This window comes from Ambystoma mexicanum, chromosome 2q (genome assembly GCF_040938575.1).
Source record: "Ambystoma mexicanum isolate Mex_15411 chromosome 2q, UKY_AmexF1_1, whole genome shotgun sequence".
NCBI lineage: Eukaryota > Metazoa > Chordata > Amphibia > Caudata > Ambystomatidae > Ambystoma > Ambystoma mexicanum.
The window spans coordinates 480,195,641-480,217,462 of record NC_090924.1 but is presented as its reverse complement, the minus strand read 5'-3'; the positions used below and the strand labels follow the sequence as shown (position 1 = coordinate 480,217,462).

Below are 21,822 nucleotides of genomic sequence, written 5' to 3'. Positions count from 1 at the left end.
GGTGTATTCTGCTTCAGAGTCTCCCCATCAAGCGGGAGATTTTATTCTGCTACAGAATCTTCACTTTAAGGGGGAGAGTTTATTCTGAAACAGAATCTCCCCCGTGAAGGCGGAGAGTTTATTCTGATACATGGTCTCCCCTTCAAGGGGGAGAGTTTATTCCGGTACAGAATCTCCCCCACCAAGGGGGGAGTGTATTCTGTTTCAGAGTCTCCCCATCAAGAGGGGGACTTTATTCTGCTAGAGAATCTCCCCCATCAAGGGTGCGAGTTTATTCTTGTACATAATCTCCCCTTTCAAGGAGGAGAGTCTGGTACAGAGTCTCCCCCATCAAGCGGGAGAGTTTTATTCTGCTACAGAATCTTCCCTTTAAGGGGAAGAGTTTATTCTGAAACAGAATCTCCCCCATGAAGGCAGAGAGTTTATTCTGATACATGGTCTCCCCTTCAAGGGGAGGAGTTTATTCTGGTACAGAGTCTCCCCTTTCATGGGGGAGAGTTTATCCTGCTACAGAGTCTCCCCCATCAAGATCAAGCGGGAGAGTTTATTCTGCTACACAAAATCTCCCCCTTCAATGGGCAGAGTTTATTCTGACAAAGCGTCTCCCCTTCAAGGGGCAGAGTTTATTATGGTACAGAGTCTCCCCTTTCAAGTGGGAGAGTTTATTCTGCTACAGAATTTGCCCCATCAAGGGGAGAGTGTATTCTGATACAGAACCTCCTCCGTCAAGGGGGAGAGTTTATTGTGATAGAGTCTCCCCTTCAACGGGGAGAGTTTATTCTTGTACAGAGTCTCCCCTTTCAAGGGGAGAGTTTATTCTGCTACAGAGTCTCCCCCATCAAGGGGGCGGGTTCATTCTGCTACAGAATCTCCTCCATCAACAGGAGAGTTTATTTTGATAGTCTCCTTTTTCAATGGGGAGAGTTTATTCTTCTGCAGAGTCTCCCCTTTGAATGGGGAGAGTTTATTCTGACACAGTGTCTCCCCTTCAAAGGGCAGAGTTTATTCTGGTACAGAGTCTCCCATTTCAAGGGGAGAGTTTATTCTAATACTGAACCTCCCCATCAAGGGGAGTGTTTATTCTGATGCAGAGTCCCCCCTTCAAGAGGGAGAGTTTATTCTAGTACAGAGTTTCACCTTTCAAGTGGGAGGATTTATTCTGCCGCAGAATTTCCCCATCAAGGGGAGAGTTTATTCTGATACAGAGTCTCCTTTTTCAAGAGGGAGAGTTTATTCTGCTACATAGTGTCTCCGTTGAATGGGGAGAGTTTATTGTGACACAGCGTCTCCCCTTCAAGGGGCAGAGTTTATTCTGGTACAGAGTCACCCCTTTTTAAGGAGAGTTTATTTTGCTACAGAATCTCCCCATCAAGGGGAGAGTTTATTCTGATACAGAGCCTCCTTTTTCAACGGTGAGAGTTTATTCTTCTACAGAGTCTCCCCCTTCAATGGGGAGAGTTCATTCTGACAGTGTCTCCCCTTCAACGGGCCGAGTTTATTCTGCTACAGAGTCTCCCCTGTCAAGGGGGTGAGTTTATTCTGCTAAAGAGTGTCCCCCTTCAATGGGGAGAGTTTATTATGACATAGCGTCTACCCTTCAAGGGGCAGTCTCCCCCATCAAGGGGAGAGTGTATTCTGCTACAGAGTCTCCCCATCAAGGGGGGGGGGACTTTATTCTGCTACAGAATCTCCCCTTTCAAGGAGGAGAGTATATTCTGGTACAGAGTCTCCCCCATCAAGCGGAAGAGTTTATTCTGCTTCAGAATCTTCACTTTAAGGGGGAGAGTTTATTCTGAAACAGAATCTCTCTTGTGAAGTTTATTCTGATACATGGTCTCCCCTTCAATGGGTAGAGTTTTTTCTGGTACCGAGTCTCCCCTTTCAAGGGGGAGAGTTTATCCTGCTACAGAGTCTCCCCCATCAAGCGGGAGAGTGTATTCTGCTACACAATCTGCCCCTTCAATGGGTAGAGTTTATTCTGACAAAGCGTCTCCCCTTCAAGGGGCAGAGTTTATTATGGTACAGTCTGCCCTTTCAAGTGGGAGAGTTTATTCTGCTACAGAACCTCCCCCATTAAGGGGGAGAGTTTATTCTGCTACATAATCTGCCCCATCAAGAGGAGAGGTTTTTTTTGATACACTCTCCTTTTTTAAGGGGGAGAGTTTATTCTTCTGCAGAGTTTCCCCTTGAATGGGGAGAGTTTATTCTGACACAGTGTCTCGCCTTCAAAGGGCAGAGTCTATTCTGGTACAGAGTCCCCCCTTTCAAGGGGGCGAGTTTAGTCTGCTACAGAGTCTCCCCCATCAAGGGGAGAGTTTATTCTGATACAGAACCTTCCCATCAAGGGGAGACTTTATTCTGATGCAGGGTCTCATTTTTCAAGGGCGAGAGTTTATTCTGCTACAGAGTGTCCCCCTTCAAAGGGGAGAGTTCATTCCACAGCTTCTCCCCTTCAAGGAGAAGGGTTTATTCTGGTACAGAGATTCCCCTTTCAAGGGGGAGAGTTTATTCTGATACAGAGTCTCCCTTTCAAGGGGGAACATTTATTCTGATACATAGTCTCTCCTTTCAAGGGGGAGAGTGCATTCTACAGAGTCTCGCCCAGCAAGGGGGGAGTTTATTCTGCTACAGAATCCCCCCCATCTGTTGCAGAGTCTCCCCCTTCAATGGGGAGAGTTTATTCTGACACAATGTCTCCCCTTCAAGGGGCAGAGTTTATTCTGGTGCAGCAACTCCCCTTTTAAACGAGAGAGCTTATTCTGCTACAGAGTCTCCCTCATCAAGGGGAAGAGTTTATTCACTATGTAATCTCCTCCATCGAGGGCAGAGTTTACTCTGATATAGTGTCTCCGCCTTCAAGGGGGAGCGTTTATTCTGGTACAGATTCTCTCCTTTAAGGGAAATGTTTATTCTGATACAGAGTCTCCCCTTCAAGGGGGAGAGTTTATTCTGGTACAGAGACTCCCTTTCAAGGGGGAACATTTATTCTGATACATAGTCTCTCCTTTCAAGGGGGAGAGTGCATTCTACAGAGTCTCGCCCATCAAGGGGGGAGTTTATTCTGCTACAGAATCCCCCCCATCTGTTGCAGAGTCTCCCCCTTCAATGGGGAGAGTTTATTCTGACACAATGTCTCCCCTTCAAGGGGCAGAGTTTATTCTGGTGCAGCAACTCCCCTTTTAAACGAGAGAGCTTATTCTGCTACAGAGTCTCCCTCATCAAGGGGAAGAGTTTATTCACTATGTAATCTCCTCCATCGAGGGCAGAGTTTACTCTGATATAGTGTCTCCCCCTTCAAGGGGGAGCGTTTATTCTGGTACAGATTCTCTCCTTTAAGGGAAATGTTTATTCTGATACAGAGTCTCCCCTTCAAGGGGGAGAGTTTATTATGCTACAGAGTCTCTCCCCATCAAGATGACAGCTCAACAATATTTCAACAGAGACTCGCCTGACTGGATTTTTCAAAATCTCTCCCTAGAAGAGTAAAGGCACAGTTAAAAAAAGCCAGATGTTGAAGGGTTCAAAATGAGGGGAAATACATTTCTTGTCATGTGGGAGAATTTATTTCACAGGGTATTATGGGGTAGGGTTTATTTTGTGACACTAGCGTTTTCCCTCTGAAAAAATGGGTGAACGTCGTCCACCAGGCCATCCACCTGTTCCCTCAACTTGTGCCCTTCCTCAGACTCATCCAACGGCAGTTGTCTTAACCAAGTGTGCCTTCAGCCACTTGATTTATAAGCAGCGTATGAGTCTTTGCGCTGAATTTATGTTAAAAACAAGATTTGACAATGCCAACAGTTTGGGCGTTTGTGTAGGCTTGGGAAAGGCACTTGCTAGGCACTGTCTTAGTGATATTAACTGGTCAGTGTTGATAGCAGGTGTAATATGGGGGGCGTACCTGTTCATAGAATAGCAGTGTCTGCAAATGCCTAGTACCTATACACAGCTGGCTTTGCCAATTCTTGTTTTTAACAGGATTCCAGTGAAGCCCAGGCAAACGGCTTATAAATCGATCGAGTGATGCAGACCTGGTTGACTTTTTATTACACTAGGGAAGCAAAACAAGCTTTGTCAATGCGTGTTTACTTGCAGCACAAACTCCGCGTTTCTCCAAATAACACGGCATCCTCCTAATCGGAGAAATCATTTACTTGCATCGGTAGCCCCGCCCGACCAGAACATTCTGGGCACGCGGAACCATTTCATTATTTCAAACCTTCAGAACTCGGGTCTCGTGATTCTCACTGGCCACGGCAGCCGAGCAGTCAGCCGTGAACCTTCTCCATGCCTCAGTGACTTGTTTTCTATTTCTTTTGGTGGACGTCGCCTTCATTAATAACAGTCGAGTTTTTTTATTTTTTTTTTATATCCTATGCATGGCATCTAGGTCATGGTGACTTTCCCACACAGGGCCGCAGGCTCATTCGCGCGGACGCTGTTCAAATACGAGCAAAATAACAACGTTGGTTGCCGAGGCTGTTTCTCAGAAGTCCAAAATTACGTGACCACCGGAAAATTATTGGTCTTCATGGAGGGAAAAGACGCACAGATGTGTTTTGAAGTTTAGGAAAAGGTCGCTTTTTCTTGAGGCTGGGTTGCTTAACCAGTTCGTAACACACTTGTACCCATGTCCCTCCCCTCCTGCCTTTAAGCTGGGTGTCCCAATTTGTTGCCCCAGTAAACCAACATAACAATTACATCCTTCAATGCACCCATAGCCATATCCTTCCCTCAAAAAACCTGACAACCTCTATCACCTTCAATAAAAAAAAACAAGCTTTGTCAAAGCCAGAAATGATGGCTTTTCTATACAAAAGGGACAGGCATTTTCCAGGCACTACTTGGCAAATGCCAAATGTCTTTATGAGAGCCAAAACTGTTGATTTTGTCAGTGATATTTTTTAACAGGAATGGTGTGCAAGGAACAGATGCAAGGACATACATATTGCCTGTAAATCAACTGTCTTAAGGTGCAGTTGGTTAAAACATGTTTATTACACCCGTGGCTGGTTTACAGCTGCAATAAACCATTACTTTTCAGAAGACTACTTCAACATGACTTTGGCATCCACTTAAATGAACATACCTAGTTCAAAGATTTCCCAGGAGGAAGAGGCAGACAGTGGGTGGTTATGTAGGGGTGGGGGGAAGGCCAGGCAGTGGGTGGTTATGTACACAGGCACTAGCATAGCCGTTGGTGATGGATCGGTGAGTAAAACGCCAAGAAATAAACAAAGGCTGGGTGTCCCTACTCCCATCCCATCTCTCTTCTATCTTCACTTCCCCTTGCAAATAGTTTGCACTTATAGGCAGCCCTTGCAGTGCTATTTAATATACAAAACGAATTTCCCAGACAAGACAGAAGAAAACAAATGGCCGTGTGTTTCACACACCCAATGCCCTCTGCCCTCCAAAGCCTGCCATTCCTCTGTGCATTTCTCCCTATAGCATTTCAACTGTATTCTTTTTCCTGCCCCTTCCAAACCCTTTGGGCAACAATCGGGGTCCATATAACCTTCAATTCGAGCCACATTACCCTTTCCACTCCAAAAGCATTTCTAATTTATTGAACTTTAGAACCATCATGTGAACCTGGTCTTTCTTGATCAAATGCACTATTTTTTTTATTGTACTTGATTTTAACCTAAAAGGTTTTTACAAGGAAGATCGGTAAACTTTGTCACCGTTATCTTTAGTTGAAGTTTAAAATGAGGTCCAAGATTTTTGCCGTGGCCGTCACCCAAATGGTCTTCTCCCCTCCAATCAACCGAGACCACCGGAACTCTTCCTCGTGTATGGAAGCCGAGGCTAAGATGTTTTTTAGATACGGTTTCCTGATGTGGTCGACCGCTGGGCATGTCAGCAGCAGGTGTCGAATAGTTTCCACCGTGGCCTGGTTATTGCAGAATCTGCATTTGTTGGATGTAGACTGGCTTCTGATTTCTAAGATTTCGTTCATTTGGAAGAGGTTCAATCGTGCTCTCAGGAATAAGTTCCTGAGCTTCCTGTTTGGGTATTTTTCCAGGAAGGGTTGTGGCTCGTGGAGCTTCCATGCCTGCGGCGGTAGGTGGGTAGCCAGTTTATATGTTGCGGCTAAGTCCAACGTTGTGATCCAATCTCGCTCATTGAATCTCTTTTGTGTTTTTGTTGGGTTCTCTAAAAGTTTATTTTTTGTGCTTTGGATCTCCTCCAGTTTTTCCTCCTGGTCTTTTACCCATTCATTTGGGTGGAGGCTTTGGGCGCCTATTATGTCTTTGTGTATGGCGTCCAAAAGTTTTGGGGGATCTTCTAGGAGGATTTTCCTGTATAAAATCAAGGCGTTACACTCTATCACTCCCTTCAATGACAGCTGACTCAGTTCTCGTCTTATGAGCGCAATTGGAGTTGAGTTGGGGAAGTTGAGGACCTTTCTCCAGAAGTAACTTTCTTGTTCTATCCAGATTTTTTTGGCAAGGATGGCATTGCTTCCGCTCTGTAGGAGATGGATGGGACGACCTTTGCTTTATAGAAGTTTGGGACCGGCACTAGGGAGAAACGACCGAATTTCTTGTCCAAGGCTTGGACCTGTGGGGTTAGGCTTCTGATTTTTACTGGTAGGACGGTTTGCATCATCTTCTCCTGGTTTGAGTTGTCCAACATGACTCCCAGATATTTAAATTCGGATACTTTTTCAATAGGAGCACCGTCAAGTTGCCATTTGAAGTGTTCTGAGTTTCCTCCGCATTTTCCCAAGGTTAGTACTTTGGTCTTGTCCTTATTAATTTCCAGATGGTTAATGGCGATGTATTGCGCAAAGTTGGTCAATTGTATCTGGAGACCAATGGCTGTTTGGTCAAGCAATATGACGTTGTCCGCATATAGCAGTCTTGGGATTTTGCTTTTACCTAGCTGTGGAGGAAATTATTGGACTCCTTGCTCCGAGTCTTTGTAATCTCCTATATAGGACAAGAAGAGCGCCGGGGCCAAAGGGCAACCCTGTTTTACTCCACGGTTTGTAGGTATTGCTGATGAAAGTAGCCTTTGGTTGTTTAATCATACCTGCATTCTGGTGTTGTTGTGTAGCGATATAATCGGTTGCAGAATATCTTCTGGGCATTTCCACGCTCGTAGTTTTTTCCACAGAGTGGGTCTGTCAACTTGGTCGAAAGCCTGGCTTAGATCTATGAATGCCGGGTAAATTCGAGCTTCTCTTGCCATCAGCTTTCTTTTTAGGATGCTCAGGGCTAGAATGTTTATATTAGTGCCCATGTTCTTCTTAAAACGTGTCTGGAAAGGGTCGTTGCATTCTGCCTCTTGAGACCAGTTTTGAAATCGGCATAGTAGGAGGGATCCATACACTTTGCCGATAACATATATCGGCAAGACCACAGAGGAGGTCCAAGAATCCGGAAGCTGCTTTGTTTCAGTGCAGCGCTCAAACACCAGGCTGATGAAGGACGCCCATTCCTCCGGGTGTTTTTTCAATTCTACATTTGTCAGGCCGTCAGGTCCTGGAGCTCTGGAGTTCTTGAGTTTGTGAATTACCTCGAGGATGTCCACCCTATCATGCAACTTCACCCATGGTATTTCTTTGCTAGAAGTTCCATGGGTTTTTTAACGACTCCAGGGGTGTAGTTCTTGGGTCACACCTCGGAATAAGATCTTGTAATGGGCTGTCCATACATCCTCAGCTATGGAATTAGTTAGCATGTTGTTTGTTTGGCGGTCGGTGGATCTGATCAACGTCCAGAATTTGTGTGCATTTTTCCTGCAAAGCTGTTTCAACATCTCCTCCGAGTCATTTTGGTAGAGGGTGAGGCGGTAGTTTTTCAACCAGGACTTATCTGCTTGCTGGCGTGTTGTCTCGTGCTGCCACTCTTTTTGCAGTTGTCACTAGTTTTCTTTTACATACCAAGATGTTATCGTACTTATGGGGACGTATTTCAGAGCTTGATCGATTAGTTACCGTCAAATTCTTATATGCAATAAGAAGGGGGCAGTAATCTGGCTTAGCGTTGGTCTGGTTTGAGAGTCCATGCAGGGAATAGTTGGTTGCGAGTTTGGATATGTTTTTGGCACTCAGCTTGAGGCGGTTGAATTTGTTATTTACTTCCAGCACAGATTATAATGACTGGTTTGCTGCCCGAAAGCAGGTCCATGTGGTGGTCAAAAGGTTATGGTCACTTGCTGCAGTTTGTACCACGTCAAAGGAGGTTATCGATGGAATTAAAGTGCAGGAAGTGAAAATGTAGTCGATTGTGGCTGCAGATTTTTCACCTTCCCAAGTTGGCAACCAACTTTTGTTTACATATAAGCTATCCAGGTTGACCAGTTCTCTTGTGCCCATCAAAGTGAGCCAAGCACAACCTCGATCCTCTGCCAATGTCGTTCGAAGAGATGAGTATTTCTTTGTACAGACTGCGTTGAGGTCTCCACATATGAGTATTTGGGAGACCTGGTGTTTGATGTAAGACCGATCTATCTCGTTTTCCAGCAAGTTTATGAAGCTGTCGTTGGAGATGGCCTCCGTGTTCCAGAAAGTGTTGATAATAGTTACTGGTACTGGTGAGATCTTCCCAGTGTCCACGTTCTGATGATTTCATGTAACCAGCACAGTTAGTAGGAAAAGCGACATTAAAAGGATTTCTTTCAATATAATTCCTTTTCCCAGCCGGATTGCTGTTATGAGGCCGGAAAAGGGATGTTCTCTTATTCCTTTGCTTGCTGGTGCATGTGCGAGAACAAAGTCGTCTAAGGTTGGTTTCTCTATAAGCCACGTTTCCTGGAGACACAAGCTGTCCAATGTGGCCTGGTCTACATCACCAGGGACTGTCAAATGGGAGAAGCCTCGGGTATTCCACGAGCCCAGTCTTATAGTTGCTACTTCTTGCCTGTGTGGTGTAGTCAAGTCAAAAGACTTTGGTTTCAAGGATTGCTATTTTTGGTTCGCTGACAAGGCCTTTGGGATCCACGCCCACAGTTGTTGTAACAAGGTCAAGTTGGTTTGCTCTTGTTCGGACCCCGTTGTTGTAGTAGCTGGGACCTGGACCACCGTTCTTCTTATTGCGGTTAAGGGTCCCAGAGGCCTTCTTCTGGCTTTTTCCTGTACTGGTAACAGAAGAACGTCTTTGTGTTTCCCACTTCCTTGTGTTATGGTCGATGTACTGAGTGAGGGACTAGTTCTTCTATCCATCGTTATCCTTGCCCTTGTTGTTTGTTTCGAATTGGAAGGTGGAATCGCTGGGTGGTCATCCGAGTGCAGTTTCGATCTGTGAGTACTACTCTGGATAGAACGCCCAGGGAGATGATCTTCTTCTCTTTTGGATGGCCTCCTCGTGTGGTAGAGTGAGGTCCTCGAGACAGATGGAGGTGAGCACTCTCGTGAAGGACCTGTGATTTCTGTTAAATCGTAGCCCAATTTAAGTAGTTTTTCTGTTGCTTCACATAGCTTTTGTTTAACTTTTCTGGTCGTAATGTAAAGGAGAGTTGTCGCTTGTCTCCCTTCGTGGGTAGGTTTGACCAAGGTTAGATCTTCTGTTCTTAATGAAGTGAGATTTGGAACACTATGAAAAGTTTCATGACTGTTCTTCTGTTTAGAACAACATATTCACGGCTGTCCCTCAGTTGCTCAAGTTTGAATGACGGTGCGGTTTTTCCCACCTGGTGCTGTGTGGCTTCTTTGCTTCTGCCTCGGTTTTCTTCTTCTTGCGTCCGCCTGTTTCTTGGTGCAGGACGCTCTTCCGAGTGTAAGTGGTTGCTGTGTTCCCACGAGGGGAGGTTACATCTAGTTTCCGTAGTGGTGGTTCTATCTGGAGAGTTGTAAGATGTTGATGTGGCCGCCCTTGATCGATATTGCCATGGAGGATCTTTAGGGGGTTTCTCCTGAATTTTGGTGGGGTGTGGTATTTGTCCCCACTCTTTGCATTTAGTGGTCTTCTTACATTGGTTCTCCAGCGTCAGGAAAGATTTGTCCTGTTTCTCTTCTTCCGCCATGCTTGTGTTGAGCATGCTTGCCGTCACTAATGCAGAGTTTGTAGAGGGGAGGGTGGCTTTCTCCAGGTTGTCAGGGGGCGGGTCGTCGAAATGTTGGCTTAAGTTCATTAAGCCTTCTTCCTCTAAGAAGTCCTCTGTTGTTTTCAGGGATACGGGGGAACTTGCTGTTGTTGTTAGGTCCACATAGGTATGGCAAGCTGTTTCCGTAGTCTTCCTTTGTTGGTCATTTTTCTGCGCTTCTCTGTCTACGATCATTGTTCTCGCGGTGGTTAGAGGAGCCAATTTGTTCACAATTTTCTTCTCTGGTGGAGGCAGGCAACAGACCAACTGCTTTTTCCTTGTCAATTGCTCTTTGGTTTTGTCTTTGTCTGGTCAAAGATTGCAAAGTCCTTGTTAGTCGTAGGTTCTGTCTCGAGTCCCGTAGTTCTTTCCTGGACCGCTATAGAAATGGACGGATCCTCTTCACTGACGCAGTTGTTCTGTGTTGGCCGACGTTTGTGCACTTCTAACAACCTTTTGGTGGTCAGGCTACTTACAGAGACAATGCTCTTCTTAGGATCTTTTGGCTGGATTTTTGCAGAGCTGTCGATCGACGTCTCAAGCCGTGCTGGCATCTCTGATGACACTACTTGACATTTGTCTTCGCAGGCCCTCGGAGTTTGACAGGCCACTGACTGAGATGTTATAGACATTCCCATTGGCTTATGGGTGGAATCTTCTTGCCGGTACGTACTAAATTCCGATGATTCGGAGTCAGCTTGTGTTCCTTTCTTTGATACCATCGCTGCAATGTATCCCTCCAGGTATAAGAGTTTGGTGTGCATCATAGCTGATATAGTGCTATGGTCCTTTAACGTATCGTTTATCGACTCGTATAGTTTAGTGAAACGTGTGAGTGCTATGGTTACCACCGACATTGTAAAGATGTCGAGTTTCTTTTTTGGGGAGTCTGGGGGGGCGCTAGGTGGAAGTTCACTCGACCTTTGAGGTCGAGAAGGAGTGACTGGCGTTAGCGAAAACGAGTCTCTTCTTGTTGGTCGCGTGTGAGAAGGTGTTTGTCTTTTTGAGGGCATTGGTGTTTTGTGGTTGGGTTTGCTTTGGGGGTCAGCTTGCGTCAAATCCAAAACGGTACGTTCCTCAATTCTTCCTTTTTTTTCTGTTAGTGTTCCAGGTCTCACATCAGACGGCTGATTGTTGTCTGTGTTGTTTGGATCTGGTTGCTCCCTCAAAAGCTCTCTCATGATATCAGTTTCCTGCAGAGATTCTGTAGTGATGGTTCCTTTGTCTAGCTCTGAGTCTGAGTTCTTTGAGGTAGGTTGTTTTAGCGAATCATTCTGCCCCCGACCGTTTTCAGGTGTGGGCGGATTATTAGTTGATGGCATTTAGGGGCTTTGACATTCTTCCAGCGAATCCAATTGGGGACTTGATGTCGGCCCTGCGTGTCCAAGTTGGGCCATGCCATGGGCCGTTCGTGTACCAGAGGTCACGGCGTCTGTACCTTGTTGTATTTCTATGGCTTCATTCTATGGCTGATTTCGTTGATATTTTCAAATTTGCGTTTGTGCTGCTTTCCAAAGAAGTCCTTTAAAGTGTGTAAGGAACTTGTTTTACTGGGGTCAAGTTTGAGTCAATTTTGTTGTTGGGTAGTTTTCTTTCTGATGCGGGGAGTCAGTGTGCTTGAATTTTTTATGTAGTGCCCCTGGGTTTGACGCTTTTTTATTCCCTCACTCAGTTTCTCAGGTTGTCCCATAGCCTGGGTTTTTTTTGAGCGTTGTGCTTTTTTCCATTTTTTCTTGCTGGGGCCCTCTTCCATTGATGTTTTGTTTATTTTCATATTCGGGGAGTATGAGGAGTCTGAACAATTGCTTTGTTGTTCTAGGTCAACCCAGGCATTACCCAGGCCAGGAGTAATCCTTTCGTGTAGTTCAGGCTCCTGAAGATGTGGTGCTATAGGCACCCAATCCCGTGGGGGGGCGTGGACTTGAATAATCGCGTCGCGGATGGAGTGCTGTGGGAGGGAGTTTGCTTCGGAATCCTCCCTCCTTCCCAAAAGTTCAGTGATCGGTACACCCGACGATTTGTCGTCAGTGTTCCCGAGGCTTTCATCGTCCCCGACTCACAGGGACGGCACCTCTGCCATGGTCTTGTCGATCATTCCACCCCACATTTACGGGGGCCGCCAACGGCTGCGCCCCCCCAAAGTTCCCAGGGCTGCAGGTTTCCCAGCACTCCTCGCCGCATGCTCGAGTCTCCGCCTGCTCCCCCTCCTCCTCCGACCCTGAACTCGCCGAGAGCCCGCCCCCGAAGCTCAATGCCCGCTGTCCTCCGACAGACTGAGCGGAGCCTTCGGCCATGGGAGAGGCACCCATCGGCGTAAGCCCGCCGCGGGAAGGATGGGAAGGAAAAGAAGGTGAGTTGGTGTTTTCTGCGGGCTCTTGTGCCAAATTCTGGCGTCTTGATGTGTTCACGGGTTCCCCTGAAGGACTTCTCAGCAGGCGGGTTTCCCCAGCCCCGATTTTATTTATTTAATATTTATAATGCGCCGGTAGCTCACAAGCCTCGGGGTGTAGATACAAGGACACAAGAACAGACAAACAGCGACTGGACGAGGAAGACGGGACGACCAAATAGATTTACATAGAATTACTCTGAAACTAGGTATGGACTGAGGATGTCGTTTATTTGAAAATATGGGTTTTCGCCAGTTTGCGGAAATGGATGTAATTGGTTTCCAGTCTTATGTGGTCCGGCAGGTTGTTCCAAAGATTGGCTGCGAGGGTCGGAAAGGATCTGCCTAGGCCGCTTTTAAGTTTGTGTGGGGCCACTGAGATTTTACCAAGGTGGGACGATATCAGTGTTCTACTTGGAACATATGGTTTAATCCTAGTTTTTAGGTAAACCGGGGCTTTTCCGTAAATACATCTGTGCACGATGGTTAAGGTCTTGAAGTGTACCCTATGTTCGATTTTCAGCCAATGTAGCTCCCTTCTGGAGTTGCTGATGTGCTCTGATCTAGTTTTGTGCTTAACAATTCTAACTGCATTGTTCTGTACAACTTGGTAGCTTTGCAGACACTGCTTAGAGGCACCCAAGACTAGAGCGCTGCCATAGTCAAGGCGCGACATGATAGTAGCTCTGGCTGTGGTCGCGCAGTTGTCCTCTGATATTAAGGGTCTAATAGATTTAATTAGTCTGAGGTGGCAAAGCACAGTTTTTTTATATACTGTACTTGAGCATCTGCCCCAAGCAATGCTTCTAGCATCATACCAAGGGTTTTAACCTTTGACAGGACCGGTATGGGTGTATCTTTAATCTGGAAAGATGTGTAGGAGGAGGGTAGTTTAGCTCTGGCTGAGAACGAGCCAAATATCATGAGCTCTGTTTTTTTTCCGTTGAGGCACATCCAATTGGAGTCCATCCATTGCTCCACGTTGTTGTATATCATGGTAAATTGCTCACTATCTTTCTGATAGTTGCCACTTAACTCAAACACCAGCTGCGTGTCATAAGCATAGTTTGTAAAATAGGTGTTGATATGGTCACGATCCGATAGTAGTGGGCGAAGATCTTCCCGTTGGTGCTGGCGGCTGGGCGAAACGATGGAAAGTACAGGTGCAATGCACATGGTGATCTTGTTGGTAGTTTGTGGAGCCTTTGAAGGCTCTCTCACCCTTCTGGTCGAAGCGCTGTGTGTCGCAGTCGACATGTCCTCTCTCGAAGGTCTCTGAGAAGGCGGGGGAGCTTGGCTGTCCATCGCCTCTGGGTTTTGAGCTATGAAGTCTGTGACCTTCGGCTTCTGGGCTTAGCGGGTTTAGCGTCTTTGGCGTCCATGTCGGCCATAGACTGCCAAGACTGCTACTCTGCCGCTACTCTGCGGCTGCTCCGCGGCTGAAAGGGTTTTTTATTAGTGCTCCTCCCCAGCACTTGCAGTAAAGACAGAAGGCAGACTGTCAGTTCAAGTCAGGATACAGCAGCAGGGACTGCCAAGACTGCTACTCTGCCGCTACTCCGCGGCCGCTCCGTGGCTGAAAGGGTTTTTTATTAGTGCTCCTCTCCCAGCACTTGCAGTAAAGACAGAAGGCAGACTGTCAGTTCAAGTCAGGATACAGCAGCAGGGACTGCCAAGACTGCTACTCTGCCGCTACTCCGCGGCCGCTCTGCGGCTGAAAGGGGTTTTTATTAGTGCTCCTCCCCCAGCACTTGCAGTAAAGACAGAAGGCAGACTGTCAGTTCAAGTCAGGAAATAGCAGCAGGGACTGCCAAGACTGCTACTCTGCCGCTACTCCGTGCACTATCAATAAATTGGCCTTATCCCTTCCCTTTTGGTAGCCTGCAGCTGTAACGCATACCGTCATCTATGCTTTCTCCTTCACAACCCCCATAATACTAGACCATTATTGTAAAACACTACTAAATTTATGCCAGTATTACAAATGCAAATTACAATTATGCATTGAATTTTTACCAACATTGAAAACAATGGGTCCATTCATTGGAGGTTAGGGCTGTGTGTTATTGTGATGGGTTTCTAGATCCAATATAGCCTTCAGAGTAATAGCTTACAGGTTTATGGCAAACGCGTGTCCTAGAAAATGAACAACTAAGAGGGCACTGCAAACACCTGGAACGACTTCACAGATCTGTTATTCTGATGCTACCTTTGGGGAATGTTATGGTGCTTTTTATTTCTGATTATCGTCTTCACATTGTCTTCGACAGTTGTCCGTCAGGTAGACGTGGCAGAAGTCTGGAGCAACGTTGTGAGATTTTGGACTGTCACACCTACATTTTGCTGTGTATTGCTTCCTACTTTGATGGTGGGTAAGCTGCTGAAATCTGTATTCTTGCTCGAGAATCCCAGTAAAATTGATGCATTAAAGGAAAATAAAACTGAAAATCAGTATAGTGACGTGTCTTTGGAAAATTGTGACTAGCAACTGGATGTATCCCGCAGCTGCATTGAGATCACCCAGCTCCCTACTCCCGCATTGTGACACCCTGCAAAGGCAGTGATAATCATGTAGACCATAGTAGGGATCTTCATTTAGGGTGGGTGGTGCCTAAAATCCTCTGAATTCTTTCTAGGTGCAGCCCTTGGTTGGTGGTCCTTGTGAATATAATTGCACTCCCTTTCCGGGTGCCATGCTAAGTTTCCGTGGTGCTTTTACCTGTTACACTGGGAGGAGCAGGTTAAGCTGCCCCATGCCACTGGACAACCATATCTAATGAGCGATTTGTGTATAGAAAAGTGGAGTGCAAGAGTAATTGTCCCTGTAAAACATGAGTTGCCTATGCCCCCACTTTATTTGTAGTGGGTGAGTCACCTTTAAGCAAAGATGCAGTTAAACAAAGAAGATTCATATTTAAGTACCAAAACACGTTTATTCAAAATTGGAACTTCACATAACACAGGGGCTTGAGGCAAGCACAACATGCTGTTCCCAGGACCAGTGACTGGGAAATGCACTCTACCTTCAAAATAGATATTCCTCATCCACGCTGCCTCATCCTCGCGGGCAGTGGCAGGGGCAACGTTAGGTGCTGGGGGGCAGATATCTGCTGAAGGACCACCAAGATTCTAAACAATTCAAAGGTGAGTCCCCACAGGGGTGGTGATGTTTTCAGTGAAGGGTTCTCAATCTTTCCTCAAAAAGCGACTGAGCGTAACGAGGAAGCCATAAATAATGAAACCGTTTTAAGGGCGTAGGGGGAGGGGGGTATCCTTCTGAGAATTATTTTTAAGATATCGTGCTGAAAAGATACATTTTGCATGAAAATGTTGAAGAAAAATGAGTTGAAACGCACTACAATTCATTATTGTTCCTCTACAGAAACAATACAAATATCCGGTAAATGTAATGATTCATGGGCAGTTCTGCCTGGTGAATATATTTAGTGGAAGGGCCTAAATATTTCCTCAAATTAGCGCCAGCAACCAAACGTAGCGAGAGAGCACAGCATAATTAAGTGGATAACATTTTTTTTAAAATGTGCTGGAATAATGCATTTTGCAGAACAATGTTTAACAAAAGAGGTAACAAGCCATACAATTTATAGTTGGTTCACATGAACAAATCCAGTAAATGCCAGACCAAAAATTATATAGTAGCACTTTAAATTATTTTCATGCTGCCACAGCCTATCTATGTCAGTAACGGTCACTTTAAATCACATACATGAAGTGATTCATATATGATTTAAAGTGACCATTACTGGCATAGATATGGTGTGGCAGCAGCTTCGTGCATGTGTTTCAAAGTGACCATTACTGGCATAGATGGGACAACATATCTAGGCCACAATTGGTCACTTTAAATCACATACAAATCACATGCACGTAGCTGGTTCCACAACCATTGATGGTTGGTGAATTCTTTTATTGGAGCGGCATAAATATTTCCCATAAATATGCCAGTGAACGAGCATAAAGAGGGAGCCTGTACCAACCAATGGGGGCGAGGGGAGGGGCATAATATTGAGTTAAAAGGGTGCATTATACAGCACACTTACTGTGAAAAAACTGGGTAAAAAAGCCAAACAGTTTGCAATTGGTTTTGTAGATGCAAGTCACCAACAGTGCACAGGAGCATTTCACAAATGATTTTAATGTTGTCTTTCGTACAATGTAAGCTAGCACACACACAAACACACTCTTATCCAACATGCAGATACATACATGCACAGCTAGACTCACTCAATTAGTCATTCATGCACAAACACACATACACAATGCATTACATTCAAACACATACATACATATGTATATACAGTTCTGATGCTTGTGAAATCTGCTTATATCACATGCTATGCATAGGCTGACATTTAGTGGAAGCTGCAGAGTATTACAGTTGTTGTTTTCAAAACTCGAAAAGGGACGTCGACAGGACGTGCCAGTAAAACTATCCCTAGTGTGACGTCCACTGTACCCATGGTCCTTCATGCTGCAAAGTCCCTGAGATTGTTTTTTTCTGCCATCTTCGATGGATGCTTAATCACAGAGTTCCTATATCGGCTAACACCATTGATTGAAAAATAATTAGAGTTAGTTACTCTTTGTTAGGGAGAATTCTCTGTTTAGGCTGAATTTCTTAACCTAGTAAGTCCCCTAGCAGCTTTGCTGGATTTCTGGAGTTTGTTTTTTCCATCCTGCCAAGAGTGAAACACTTTTTCTCCCACTCTTGGACATGAATGTGTGTAATTCCTTTGAATGTCAATGTGTTCTATGGGCTATGGGGTCTTTTACTCCATAGGGTCTCATATGTTTTTCTATGTGTGTTACACCGCACCCTACGTGCCGTACCACTGGGGCGTCCTAGCGGACCTCCACCATAGACTCCATACCCGGGGACTGACTACTGTCTCCCCGGGCATGTAAAGTCACCATTGGCTTTACTAGACCTAAATTTACTAACAGAACTAGTACAAACCATCCTATTGTGGCCATACTAGTAGGGGTAATTCGATTACTCCTAGGTCTGTTATTCGAGGGGGCACTGTCCCGTCCCCCCTCGTCGAGTTTTGGCTGGTGGCAGTGGAAACTACTTGTTATGTTCGACCCCGAACATAACCCTATGGGATTCTTCCCATTGTTGGAGATTGATACTTTTCCTCGTTAATCTCTAACATACCATCAGTTTACTTATCTTAAATAAGTTTACTGGATGGTATTTTCTGCCAGAACTCGGTTTTTAAAATGGCGTCTGTGTTCGTCTCTGTGACTCCTAAACCAAAGGTTGAGCCCTTTGTTCCACTTTTGGCGGGCTTCTGTACAGAGACCCTCCAAAGTGGTGCCATTCTGTCTGGGTTACCACAGGGGTGTGGGAGGGGGTTTAGGCACCCTGGACCGAGTTGCCTTGCCAACTCCGGTCGCCCTCTGGTGTGATTGGCCCAAGTGGTGAGCCTCCCCGCTCACCACTTAGCATGTGTTGATTGACAGCTAGGCTGAATGAATGGGGGTTTTCTGCATAAAAGCAGGGCTTTTGGGACTGGATCTTCAGACGTTGCCACAGGACCTAAGAATCCGACGAGGGTAATGCTGAGCCGACCTGCACGACGACACCTCCGGTGGAGCCCTGCGGAACCGACTCACCACTTCCCGACGACAGAGGAGATATCCCTGCCGGAGAGTCTCTTCCCCTGACTGGTGGGAACAACCAGTCCCCTTTGCTTTTTCTTCGCCCCAGGACGCAGTGGTCGAATTGCCCGTGCAGAGCACCTCGGCAACCGGATAGCCACTACCCCTGTACCGCGACCAAAAGGTGGTGCCTTGTGACGGAGCACTCCGCGGCTGGTCTCTTCCCTGGTGGTGCACCGGACTTCACTTTTCTTCGACGACGAGATCATCTCTACTCTTGGCAAAGACCCGACGTGCATCCACCACCAGGAACAACTGCCCCCGCCGGAGCTGTCTCTCCACAAACAAGGTACCGTATCCGCCTGGCTTCCCTTTCTGCCGGATCGAGTGAGGTGTCTTAATCCTCGCCTTTCCTTTGGGTCGCCTCCAAGCTTTCTTTAGCGTGTTGTTCTGAACTGGTCCAAACTTCCGATAACAATTTTCTACACAGACTCGAACGCATTTCCACTAAGAGACTTTTTGGGACATATCGCCTTGCCTCTCTCCGAGTGGGCCTGGCCTCTGAACTTTATGATCTATCGTGGTTCTTGTCTTCTTGCCTTGCATTTATCCGTGAAGTATTGAACTGTGTTCATTTCGTAACCTGCTTATTTTTCTCTCCCGTCCTAACCAATACTAGAGTGCCATCTAGGTTGAAGCATACACCTCTGTCTGCAAATAAGTGATGCTGGTAGAACCTAGACTTGTCGAACTATTGTTAGGGGGATTGATCTGTTTCCTTCGTAGAGTAATTGTAATTTAAGTGTTTGCCGTAATAGTGCCAGAGTGTTTTCTATAGATGTGTCGTTATAAATAAATACCTTTATATCTTTACACCGAAGCCTTGTTGCGTGTGTGCTTGTCTTACTGTGTAGAATTGCCCTATATTGTATACTCCACATACTGCCTAACTCTTCTTGAGGGAAGTTTGACTGTCAGCCACAGCTACCAAGTGAATCTGTGTGGTACAGACTGCTACCAAGTGGGTTTACTGCCAAACACCTGTAGTCCTAAATATTTTGCAGTGGTCCCAGAGGGAACTGCACAGGTTTCCGCCTAACACTCTTTCTATCCTTTGAATTGCCGACTTTCGACAACATCTTCGATGGCGGTGAAAAAGAACAAACGTCAAACAAAGACCTTGATTCGACGCACCCCTTTTCCCTTGGAAGGCCGCATCAGGCCTCACCCTTGACAGTAGGAAGAGTGGGGGGTGGACAATTCTTAGGGCTCTAAGAGAATGCATATTCCCTTTTACCCTCTCAATTTTCACCTTGCTGCCCTTCCATCAAATTATGGAAAATACACCATTTACATTCTGCCCGAGTTGCAATAAAAAGTTCCCCTGGAAAGAGAAGCACTGAGTGTGCGATCTTTTCCTTGCACAGGACCACAACGAGGGGCATTGTCGATCGATTCCCATGTTCTAGCACCCGACCCCAATAGACAGGCCGGCAGTGCTGTTACGGGGATGACACCCGGCGGCAGTTGCACACACAGTGCAACTCACACCAAGCACATACCCTGCGGCCGTAAGTCGACTACACTATCTTGAACATGCCCAGCCACAGCTCCAAGGGGTAAGTCCACAAGCTCCCTGTCCTCTGGGCACTCAAGACCTCGATCACCACATGACAGGCCTCCAAAGGTGCACGACAAACGTGACATTGATGCTGTGTCCAAACCAGTGGCCGAAAGCCGAGTGTCGGGTGACACAGCTTCGGACCTCCCTTCCGCCGAGACTTGACACTCGATAACGTCAAAATTGGTGATAAGCACCAGTTCTTGGAAAAGAGCCCAGCTAGTGCAGAAACATTTCCCGGAGACACTCCTCAAAGGGAGAACGTTGAAGAAACACTCCTCTAAGAGCCATCAATCTCCTCTAAGAGTCACCATTCCCATAAGGAGAAAGGCACACCCCACAGAAAGAAAGAGGGTATTTTAACAGGTGCTATGAGACATAAGCAGCCTACTCCAGAGACAACACAGACTCCTCTGCCACACACTCTTCTACCTCCAAATCCTTTTAATATACCAAGTTGTTCCTCTCAATGGTCCTGTGAAGACATTGGGGGTCATTCCGAGGTGAGCGGTAGGGGATACCGGGCACCAATAAGGAGACGGTGCCGGTAATCCCCTACCACCCAATTCTGAGGTCCCTTAGGGGGAACCTTAAGGGACGTGTGGTTGCCCACACGACCCTTACGGGTCCCGCTAAGGGACCAGGGCGCAAATAACAGGCTTGCCATTCGTGAGCCCATTATTTGCACCCTCCCCATTCCCAATGGGGGCTCAAATTGGAATGGGGAATGGTTGGTGCAATGGGGATTTACCAGTCCCGCCACGTTGGATTAGACTGGTAAGTCCCCATTGCACCACACCGGACTCGGTCCCGTTATTGGAGGGAGTAATGGTGCAAATAGCGCCTTGACTACCTCCAATCTCGGAATGACCCCCACTGATAGGGTAATGCATAGAATGTCTTTCATGGCCAATTCCTTTGACAAAAACCCACATGCATTACACAACCTACAGCATACGCCACCCACTGGTAGCGCATCCACATCACAACCCCCATCAAAGAGGGCACGCCCCAGCACCCTCTTAATTAGTCCTCAGCAAGACCTTGTCCAATATGATCTGTATTATTCCAATTCAGACACTGTCCTCACTGCAGTTTAGCCCGGGGGGACGTGGGGGGTGACCACTATTATGATGAGGATGATGACGAGGACGTTTACACGCAATTAGATAACGATTTCGTAGAGGACATATTAGGGGATAAAAAAGCTGTTACCCAGTTCATACCCCTCCTCCAATCCATACAAAGGAGAATTCAGACCTCGCTGGAGACTCCAAACCAAACGCGGGCTGTGAACCATTGTATGATATGATAGGTTATTTATAACACGCTTAATACCCAGAGGCGGACCCGGGAATCTAACCTGTGTTGCTCAACGTACTGAAAAGATGTTTCGCCCTGCCCCCTCACACCCTCTTTATATAAGAGGACAACTAAAACCAGACTCGCTGGTAGTATCCACTATGGGAAAAAGGGCAGGAACACTGCTAGCTTCATCTGAAGCTCCCCCAGATAAGGAAAGCAAAAAGCTTTACACACTAGGGAGGAATGTGGCCACTTCAGCGGCCTTTCAACAAGGGTTGCAAACAACGCCACATTATTGGTGAGTTACAACTGCCATGATTGGGATGAGGTTGCAACTCTAATGGCATCAACACCTGAACCCCTCAAATCACAACTGTCCCTCGCAGTAGCGGAGGAAAAGGCAGTGTCGAACTGCATCCTGAAAAATAACTTGGATACCTCAGATAACGCAGGCAGAATCATCGCCGAGGGGACAATGTTAAAATGCCATGTGTGGCTTCGCCAGTCAGGATTCAAACTGGAGACGCAGGCAACACTCCTAAACATTCCTATAGAACCAAATGTCCTGTTTGGGAAAGCTGTAGAGGATGCATTAAAATCGTCCAAAGAAGAGTATGACACTTTTGAATTTTCATCACTTTCGAGGACAAAACTCGCAAAAGGGTTCCGATTATGGCCAAGGTCAGGGCTCATCCTGGGGAAACAATCAGGGACAAGCCTGGCAAGGTTTCCAAAGAGGCTAGCGCAGATCTCGTGCCTGGGGGAGGTCCTCCACTTCCAGAGGTGCAGCAACACCTCCTAAACAATGACCACCCGCTTCAGGTCCCCTCCCATGCCTCTCCAGTAG

The 21,822-nt window shown here is 46.4% G+C and overlaps 1 protein-coding gene across 1 annotated transcript in view; it reads left to right on the top strand.

The window, feature by feature from the left end:
• AMZ1 (archaelysin family metallopeptidase 1) overlaps positions 1 to 21,822 on the top strand; it is a 486,560-nt gene that overhangs the window by 111,537 nt on the left and 353,201 nt on the right. The window lies entirely within an intron of this gene.